Below are 10136 nucleotides of genomic sequence, written 5' to 3'. Positions count from 1 at the left end.
AGCATTGAATTTTCTAATTTGGGGTTGAAATTCCTTCCCTTCATTACTCTTCAATCATATATAATGTATAATGCATGTAAAGGTACTTCTAGGACACTTAAAAAGCCCCTTTTCCTCCCATGCTGCCTGGCTTTCTGAGAGTCAAGGAATCTTCTCAGGGAAGCCATTGATTCCTGGTGTTCAGTGATTTGGGCTAAATTTCAGCTGCACTTATATTGGCAGGCGAGTCTGAGAGATGCTCAGATCAGCAGGAATTTAGCTTAAGGGAGTGACTTACCTTTACCTGGTAGATAAACAACTCTTACAGGGTTGTACAAACTGGATTCCACTGGCAGATCATGGGCTCCTTAGGGCAAGGATTTTAGTTGATTCACTCTGTACTCTTAATCTTACAAGTATCTGGCAAGAGATGCCCAGTCAGTGCTTACTGGATGAACAGGGTGGACTCAGGGCTCCAGGGACCTCGGGAAACCATCTCTTCATCCTCCTGCCGCCTGTGAGCTGACAACAAAGCACAAAAGCTCTCCAGTGTGAGTGAAGAGAGCCTTCTAAAGCTTATTTATCTACACATGTAAAATCTTTCTCTAAATGAATGCTACATAATTGCAGTTTAAGCTAATTTTATTGGACAGAAACAAAAACGAATGACAAGACACTTATAATAGCTCTTTTTATATCTGAAGGCTTTCAGACCTTCTCTGGCTTCTTTCTTTTCTTTGTGGACTTAATTATCCCAATTTCTTAAAAAAAATTCTCAGAACTCATACAGTAGAGTATGATGAAATTGGCTAAAGACATTTGAATTTATATTCCACCTATTTAGGGACAATGTTTCTTAGAATTATTCCGTTTTACAACAGTTCAACATGTTCAAGAATCAAAATGGCTCATGAGCTAGTAATTGAAATTGGGTTGCCTCAGTCGTGTCCAACTCTTTGCAACCCCATGGACGGTAGCCTACCAGGCTCCTCCATCCTTGGGATTTTCCAGGCAAGAGTACGGGAGTGGGTTGCCATTTCCTTCTCCAGAGGATCTTCCCGACCCAGGGATCGAACCCAGGTCTCCCATATTGTAGGCAGACGCTCTACCATCTGAGCCACCAGGGAAGTTCATTGCCTCCTTGTAGCCACCTAATTTTCCTTTAGTAGGGCAGATGGATGGCAAGAAAGGACTCGTCGAAGGTAAATAATTTTTTTTCTTGGCTGTGCTGGATCTGTGATGCTTTACTTGGGCTTTCTCTAGTCCTGTTGAGAGGGGTCTACTCATTGTTGCAGTGCTCAGACTTCTCACTGTGGTGGCTTCTCTTGTGCCAAAGCACGGGCTCTAGGGGGCGCTGGCTTCAGTAATTGTGGGGCATGGGCTCAGTTGAAAAAAACAAGAAAAAAATAAGTCTTCCTTTTTGATGAACTGAATTGAATCAGGGGCTCTGAGCAATCATCAGCAAAACTAGCCTAGATGCCTAAGAGAACTGATGAAGAAAGCACACGTTGATTTTCTGGCCCCCTTTTGAGCAGGCTTGGAATCAACCTGAGTGGGTGTGGCAAGTACTTACCTTCAAGTCTGGGTGGGTGTTCATGGTCCTTAAGGTAGAGCCAGATAGCCTCAGGGAAGTCTGTAGGCCTTAGGATCCATTCACCCAATGCATAGGCCTTAATTAAAAGACAGACTGAATTATGGCCTACATCTGGATTGGGTTGGAAATAATTTTGTTTTATAAACAAAAGACTCTGGATTTACATCTTCATTTGGATAGAGACTGGGATAGAAGAAGCCTAAAGGTCTAGGTGTCTGCTGAAACCATGGCTTTCACACTGTAAAATAGGGGAGTGATTTTTTTGGAGGGGACAGACACCCTTAGAGGGCTTCTCTGGTGGCTCAGATGGTAAAGAATCTGCCTGCAATGCAGGAGACCCAGGTTTGATCCCTGGGTTGGGAAGATCCCCTGGAGAAAGGAATGGCTACCGAGTCCTGTATTCTTGCCTGGAGAATTCCATGGACAGAGGAGCCTGGTGGGCTACAGTCTGTGGGGTCACAAAGAGTAGGATATGACTAAGCAACTAACACTCAGGCACTCTTAGATAGGAGGGCCAGAGAGAAGGAAGGAGAGAAAGGAAGATGGGAAAGAGAAGAGCTGATAAATTAGGATCAGGGTCCAAGGGTGTAGGGCAGTCAACAGATTTTTGGCAATGATGACGCTCAAAGCGTGAGTACAGGTTGTACATGGAACACACCACACCTCTAAGAAGAGCAATTCACTTTTCAGGCATGAATATTTGAGCTTGAGTATATATTATCATAGTTATCCACCAGATGTCAGTAAAGCGTCTCATTCTAGCAATATAGGATGGTAAAGGCAATTTTCCAACAGACAAAAGTGTCTCGAGGAAGGGCGCTTTAAAAAGATTTGCACAAAGGAATAGTGTGTGCCAGCAGAGCCCTGAGTCTCGGCTTCTTCACTTACTATTTAAATATCTTCTTTTTACACCCTCCCAAAAGAGAAAGAAAAGAAAAAAGAAGGAAAATACTCCCAAGTTTTCTACCCACCATGAAGCCGTCACATCCATAACCTGTAAAACAACCTAACCAAATGAAGCACACCTTTTATTTATTCAAGTGCATTTGATCCTTTTAAGAGCTTCTCCTACGGTCCATACTACATCATGGTTCACTTTAGATATTTAGATATGTATTCTGTAATTATCTATGTTCATGTCTGCTTCTCCTTGAAAATTGTAAACCTTTTTAAAATCAATAATTTATATATTTATTTAAGTTATGAATATACTTATTTTAAAGTTAAGTATTAATATTATCATATAATAAAAACCAGCAGCCACCTACCCCACCCCAGTCTGGTTCTACTAGGGCTACTCCTTGGATGTACCATTTCACCTCCTTTTCCTGTTTCTTTGACTCTCTACCTCTATATATCTAAATTATTTGCTTCAATGTCTATTTCTTGATTAATCAGATTTTTCATTGTTTAAACCACTTCCTGGAGAAGGCAATGGCACCCCACTTCAGTACACTTGCCTGGAAAATCCCATGGAGGGAGGAGCCTGGTAGGCTGCAGTCCATGGGGTCGCGAAGACTCAGACACGACTGAGCGACTTCACTTTGACTTTTCACTTTCGTGCATTGGAGAAGGAAATGGCAACCCACTCCAGTATTCTGGCCTGGAGAATCCCAGGGATGGGGGAGCCTGGTGGGCTGCCATCTATGGGGTCGCACAGAGTCGGACACGACTGAAGTGACTTAGCAGCAGCAGCAAACCACTTCCTATTACAGTGGTTGAATGTATGTCAGGCTAAGTGATGCTAACTGCTATAATACCTTCTCCATCATGCTATCTTAAAACAAAATAGGTTTCTTTCCTAGGCAGGTCATTAAAGGAGGTGAGAGGATGTTCTCCACATCTTCAGGAACCCAGGCTCCTTTTATCTTTTGAGGCCACTGTCTTCAACATATTCCCCTGAAACAGGAAGAGAGAACAAAGGCTTAAATGTGAGGGCTGTGCAGCAGTCAGGAAGGAGTGTATTCTTCCCTGGGTTGGAGAAGAACAGGGAAGGGAGTGTACCAAGTTGGAGGGGTGATAAATTGTGTTAAGTAAGGAAAGAGAGAACTGACTATTGGAATTAGCGAGCCAGATGTCATTGGTACTCATGTTAAGACTGTGGGATGGAAATGTGAGTGGAGTGAGCCTAAAAAGGAAGAGGAGTTGGAATAAATGCAATAACGTTGCAAGATGGTTTTGGGGCCCTTTTGTTTGGAGAACTAGGGAGGGAGCTGAAGGAGGAAGGAGAATGCATGTAGTCTTACATGTTGATGAAGATGACCCAGTAGAGATGATAAATGATGGAGTAGCATGGAGGAGAATTTTGGAGTAGTTCTCCGAGCTAGCTTACAGCACGGGAGCTTTACTGTTGGAAAGCGGCCTTTGGTACCCACGCTCAGCTCACTTCAGTCACAGGAAGGAAGAGCAGATGCTGCGGGCAGGTGAAGCAGGAGATGTGGTGACAGGAGTTTGGGAGAGTTTTTCCTGAGACATGAAGGAAGATCATTAGTTGAGAGTAAGGATGGGGGTAACCTGAGAGGATGGATTTAAGCTTTCTTTCTTTCTGAAAAATTCTTTTTCAGTCATTTTAGAGCAATCTGGGGAGGGAACACAAGTGTTCAACCTGCCATATTTAATAGGAAGTCCAATTATAAACTACTTAAAATTTCAGTCCTATTCCTTTGCATTTGCCAGGGATCTGAACCAGTAAACTCTCAATAAATATTTGTGTAGCTGAAGTGAATTTTCTTCATGGTCACAGTCAGCTTTTCCATTAAAAAAAATGTTTCTTCCATATCACCTTCACAAACTTGAGAAAACTAAAGATAAACGTGTTAATGACAGCTTCTCCCCCTTTTCTTGCTGGGTGTTTTTGAATTTGGGTTGTCCATGTTTTCAGGCATGTGTGCTGTTTGATATACATCTTTGCAGAACATGGAGGGTCTGAAGCGACCTGGTAGCCAGAGGTTTGGGAACCTTGTTAGCTGCAGGTCATTTCAGGACATGTCCAGCAGCGTTCTGTCTGAGGGTCAGAGCCAGGCCTCTGCCTCCCGCAGAGTACAAAAGTGATGTGCTTCCAACATGGGGTGCCAGGTGTGGGCACTCATGCTATGATCTGGAGGAAGTAGACTGAAGAGTCACTCACCTTATGGCTTTTGAATTGAGAATTAAAGCATTTATAGGACAGCAAATTCAAGGGTGAGGGAGCTTGTTATTGCCATGAGAGAGGACAAGCTTTTACTCTGAGCTTTTGATATTTACTTAAGGACAAGAAGAACCTACATTTATGGAACCTTATTTAATCTTAATGACTTTACTTTGAGTATTATTATCCCTATTTTACAGATAAAGACACTGAGGCACAGAAAAGCTCAGTGATTTGCTGAGGTCAGTCAGTTCTGTCAGAGGCAGGTTTTAAACTAAGGAGCCTTGACCTTGGAGCACAGGTTCCTCTTAACCTCTGTGCTAACTTTCAGAGCCTCTATTTTCCTATCTTTCAAATGGGAATGTGAGCATGTACCTTGCAGAGTCATGCTGGAAAATTAAAGGAGATAATATGTATAAAGTATTTGGTATATTATGGGAGCTCAGCAGGAGGTGTTTTTTGTTTTTTTTTTTTGTACTTTATTTTTCTTTTTTTTTAAAACAAGAAATACAAGGATATTATCCTTCTTCATCAGAGGGCAGACAGACTGAAAACCACAATCACAGGAAACTAACCAATCTGATCACATGGATCACAGCCTTGTCTGACTCAATGAAACCATGAGCCATGCCATGTAGGGCCATCCAAGACAGACGGGTCATGGTGGAGGTTTGGGAAAACATGGTCCACTGGAGAAGGGAATGGCATACCACTTCAGTATTCTTGCCTTGAGAACCCCATGAACAGTATGAAAAGGCAAAAAGATAGGACACTGAAAGATCAAAAGGTGCCCAATATGCTACTGGAGAAGAGTGGAGAAATAACTCCAGAAAGAATGAAGAGATGGAGCCAAAGCAAAAACAACACCCGGCTGTGGATGTGACTGGTGATGAAAGTAAAGTCTGATGCTGTAAAGAGCAATACTGCATAGGAACCTGGAATGTTAGGTCCATGAATCAAGGCAAATTGGAAGTGGTCAAACAAGAGATGGCAAGAGTGAACACTGATGTAAGAATCACCAAACTAAAATGGACTGGAATGGGTGAATTTAACTCAGATGACCATTATATCTACTACTGTGGGCAAAAATCCCTTAGAAGAAATGGAGTAGCCATCATAGTCAACAAAAGAGTCCAAAATGCAGTACTTGGATGCAATCTCAAAAAAGACAGAATGATCTCTCTTCGTTTCCAAGGCAAACCATTCAATAACACAGTAGTCCAAGTCTATGCCCCAACCAGTAATGCTAAAGAAGCTGAAGTTGAATGACTCTATGAAGACCTACAAGACCTTCTAGGACTAACACCCAAAAAAGATGTCCTTTTCATTATAGGGGACTGGAATGCAAAAGTAGGAAGTAAAGAGATACCTGGTGTCACAGGCTAATTTGGCTTTGGAGTACAGAATGAAGCAGGGCAAAGGGTAGTAGAGTTTTTCCAAGAGAACACACTGGTCATAACAAACACCCTCTTCCAACAACACAAGAGAAGACTCTACACATGGACATCACCAGATGGTCAATACCAAAATCAGATTGATTATATTCTTTGCAGCGAAAGATGGAGAAGCTTTATACAGTCAGAAAAACAAGACTGGAAACTGACTCTGGCTCAGATCATGAACTCCTTGTTGCCAAATTCAGATTTAAATTGAAGAAAGTAGGGAAAGCCATTCATGTATGACCTAAATCAAATCCCTTATGATTATACTATGAAAGTCAGAAAGAGATTCAAGGGATTAGATCTGATAGACGGAGTGCCTGAAGAGCTAGGGATGGAGGTTCATATCATAGTACAGGAGGCAAGGATTAAGACCATCCCCAAGAAAAAGAAATGCAAAAAAGCAAAATGGTTGTCTGAGGAGGCCTTACAAATAGCTATGAAAAGAAGAAAAGCAAAAGGCAAAGGAGAAAAGGAACGATATACCCATTTGAATGTAGAGTTTCAAAGAATAGCAAGGAGAGATAAGAAAGCCTTCCTCAGTGATCAGTGCAAAGAAATAGAGGAAAACAATAGAATGGGAAAGACTAGAGATCGCTTCAAGAAAATTAGAGATACCAAGGGAGCATTTCATGCAAAGATGGGCACAATAAAGGACAGAATGGTATGGACCTAACAGTAGCAGAAGATATTAAGAAGAGGTGACAAGAATACACAGAAGAACTATAAAAAAAAGGTCTTCATGGCCTAGATAATCACAATGGTGTGACCACTCACCTACAGCCAGATATCCTGGAATGTGAAATCAAGTGGGCCTTAAAGCATTACAATGAACAAAGCTAGTGGAGATGATGGAATTCCAGTTGAGCTATTTCAAATCCTAGAAGATGATGCTGTGAAAGTGCTGCACTCAATATGCCAGCAAATTTGGAAAACTCAGCAGTGGCTACGGACTGGAAAAGGTCAGTTTTCATTCCAATCCCAAAGAAAGGCAATGCCAAAGAATGCTCAAACTACCACACAATTGCACTCATCTCATATACTAATAAAGTAATGCTCAAAATTCTCCAAGCCAGGCTTCAGCAATATGTGAACCATGAACTTCCAGATGTTCAAGGTGGTTTTAGAAAAGGCAGAGGAACCAGAGATCAAATTGCCAACATCTGCTGGATCATGGAAAAAGCAAGAGAGTTCCAGAAAAACATCTATTTCTGCTTTATTGACTATGCCAAAGCCTTTGACTGTGTGGATCACAATAAACTGTGGAAGATTCTTAAAGAGGTGGGAATACCAGAATGCATGACCTGTCTCCTAAGAAATTTGTATGCAGGGCAAGAAGTAACAGAACTGGACATGGAACAACAGACTGGTTCCAAATAGGGAAAGGAGGACGTCATCAAGACTGTATATTGTCACCCTGCTTATTTAACCTATATGCAGAATACATCATGAGAAACGCTGGGCTGAATGAAGCACAAGCTGGAATCAAGATTGCCTGAAGTAATATCAATAACCTCAGATATGCGATGACACCACCCGTATGGCAGAAAGCAAAGAAATAAAGAGCCTCTTGAGAGAGTGAAAAAGTTGGCTTAAAACTCAACGTTTATAAAACGGAGATCATGGCATCTGGTTCCATTACTTCATGGCAAATAGATGGGTAAACAGTGAAAACAGTGGCTGAATTTATTTTTTGGGGCAAAATCAGTGCAAATCACTGTGGATGGTGACTGCAGCCATGAAATTAAAAGACTGTTGCTCCTTGGAAGAAAAGTTATGACCAACCTAGATAGCATATTAAAAAGCAGAGACATTACTTTCCCAACAAATGTCTGTCTAGTCAAAGCTATGGTTTTTCCAGTGGTCATGTATAGATGTGAGAGTTGGAGTATAAAGAAAGCTGAGCACCGAAGAACTGATGCTTTTGAGCTGTGGTGTTGGAGAAGACTCTTGAGAGTCCCTTGGACTGCAAGGAGATCAACCAGTCAATCTTAAAGGAAATCAACCCTGAATATTCATTGGAAGGACTGATGCTTAAGCTGAAACTCCAATACTTTGATCACCTGATTCGAAGAACTGACTCATGTGAAAAGACCCTGATGCTGGGAAAGATTGAAGGTGGGAGGAGAAGGGGATGTTAGAGGATGAGATAGTTGGATGGCATCACCGACTCCATGGACATGAGTTTGAGTAAACTTGGGAGTTGGTGATGGACAGGGAGGCCTGGCGTGCTGCAATCCATGGGGTCACAAAGAGTCGGACCCTGCTGAGTGACTGAACTGAACTTAACTAATATTACTTGAGCCACTTGCTAAGAAATACATGGAAAAGCCCGTTGATCTGCATGGCAATTGTTCTTATAGTTATTTCCATTGTATAGTTTCAAGAATTGAATTTTGGAGAATAAAGTACCATTACAATTTATCTTATATATTTTATTATTCCAATAAAATCTCACAATTCAATGCTTTTTAAAGGAAAGAAAAACTAAGTTCAATGCTTTTTAAGGAAAGAAAAACTAATAATATTCAGAATAAAGTTCTCCCTCATTTCTTTCTCAGTTTTCATAAAGCATTTATTTTTCCACTATTACTACAAGTCCCTCATTTTTCATTAATAATCTGGAGAATTGACAGGACTAGAGCCATTTTCAGCTGAAAAGCCATAAAACAAGGTCATGAAATAAGGAGAACATATTTTAAATGAAGACTTGTTAGTTTCTTCTTTGCTCAGCTATCTTATTATTAATAGTGAAGTGGGTGAGAGACAAGTTGCCAGGTAAAGACCTGGCATGTAGGTCAGATGTAGATGTAGATCAGAATGAACGTAGATCAGAAGACTGGGCACCTATTCCAGCCCTGCCTCTTAATGGTTGTGAATACTTGGTAGGTCACCCAACTTTTCTCATGGTCAGTTTCCTTACTTGGAACTAGAGATACAGTTTCCCTAAGAACAGGCCCAGAAATACTAGTCCCATGAGATATTAGCAGGTGGTAAAGAAGAAAGAGGCTTCATGGTCAATACATTTGGTAATTTCTACATTAGACAATTCTAGATTAGGCAGAGTCATCTTTACCATGGGCCTTCTCAGAGCCTTCAATATGATAATAACACTGCCAATTTCTAAGAAAAGGATGTAGTGGTTTCTAAACTTAATCCATCACAAAATTACTTCCGTTTGTCTCAGATCTGAGATGCTTACATTGAGAAAAATTTGTGACTATAGAAGGCATGAGCAGACACAAGTAAAGGCCCCCCAAATTGTTGTAGGGTAGGGCTTCCCTGGTGGCTCAGTGGTAAAGAATCCTCCCATCAATGCAGGAAACAAGAGTTTGATTCCTGAGTGGGGAAGATCCTTTGGAGAGGGAAATGGCTGCCCACTCCAATATTCTTGCCTGGGAAATCCCATGGACAGAGAAGCCTGGTGGCCTGGAGGCCTTAGGGTCGTGAAAGGGTTAAACACAACTTAGTGACTAAACAACAACAACAACAACAGGTATTAGGAAGATGATGCATTGTGCTTTGCATTGCTCTTGAGAGATCAGGAGTCTGTCAGGTAAAGGAATGGTTTGTTATGTATCAAAATATTGCCAGCTTGGGACTTCCTGGTGGTCCAGTGGTTAAGAATCTGCCTGTTAATGCAGGGGACATGGGTTTGATCCCTGGTCTGGGAAGATCCCACATGCCACAGGGCAACTAAACTTGTGTGTCACAGCTACGGGGCTGGTGTGCTGCAATTACTGAAGCTCGCCCACCTTGAGCCCATGCTCTGCAGCAACAGAAGCCACTGCAGTGAGGAGTCTGCACATGGCAACCGGAGAAAGTCCTCACGCAGCAAGGAAGGCCCAGCTCAGCCAAAAAAAAAAAAAATGTTGGCCAGCTTGATCATCCAGTGGTAGCACACTAGTGATATGGTCTGTCCTGATGGCTCAGTTGGTAGAGAATCTGCCTGCAATGCAGGAGACCCTGGTTCGACTCTTGGGTTGGGAAGGTCCCC

Source organism: Bos grunniens, chromosome 8 (genome assembly GCF_055505025.1).
Source record: "Bos grunniens cultivar Pamir isolate PY7600 chromosome 8, Bosgru_T2T1.0, whole genome shotgun sequence".
NCBI classification, from domain to species: domain Eukaryota; kingdom Metazoa; phylum Chordata; class Mammalia; order Artiodactyla; family Bovidae; genus Bos; species Bos grunniens.
Note: the sequence above shows the minus strand (reverse complement) of the source record.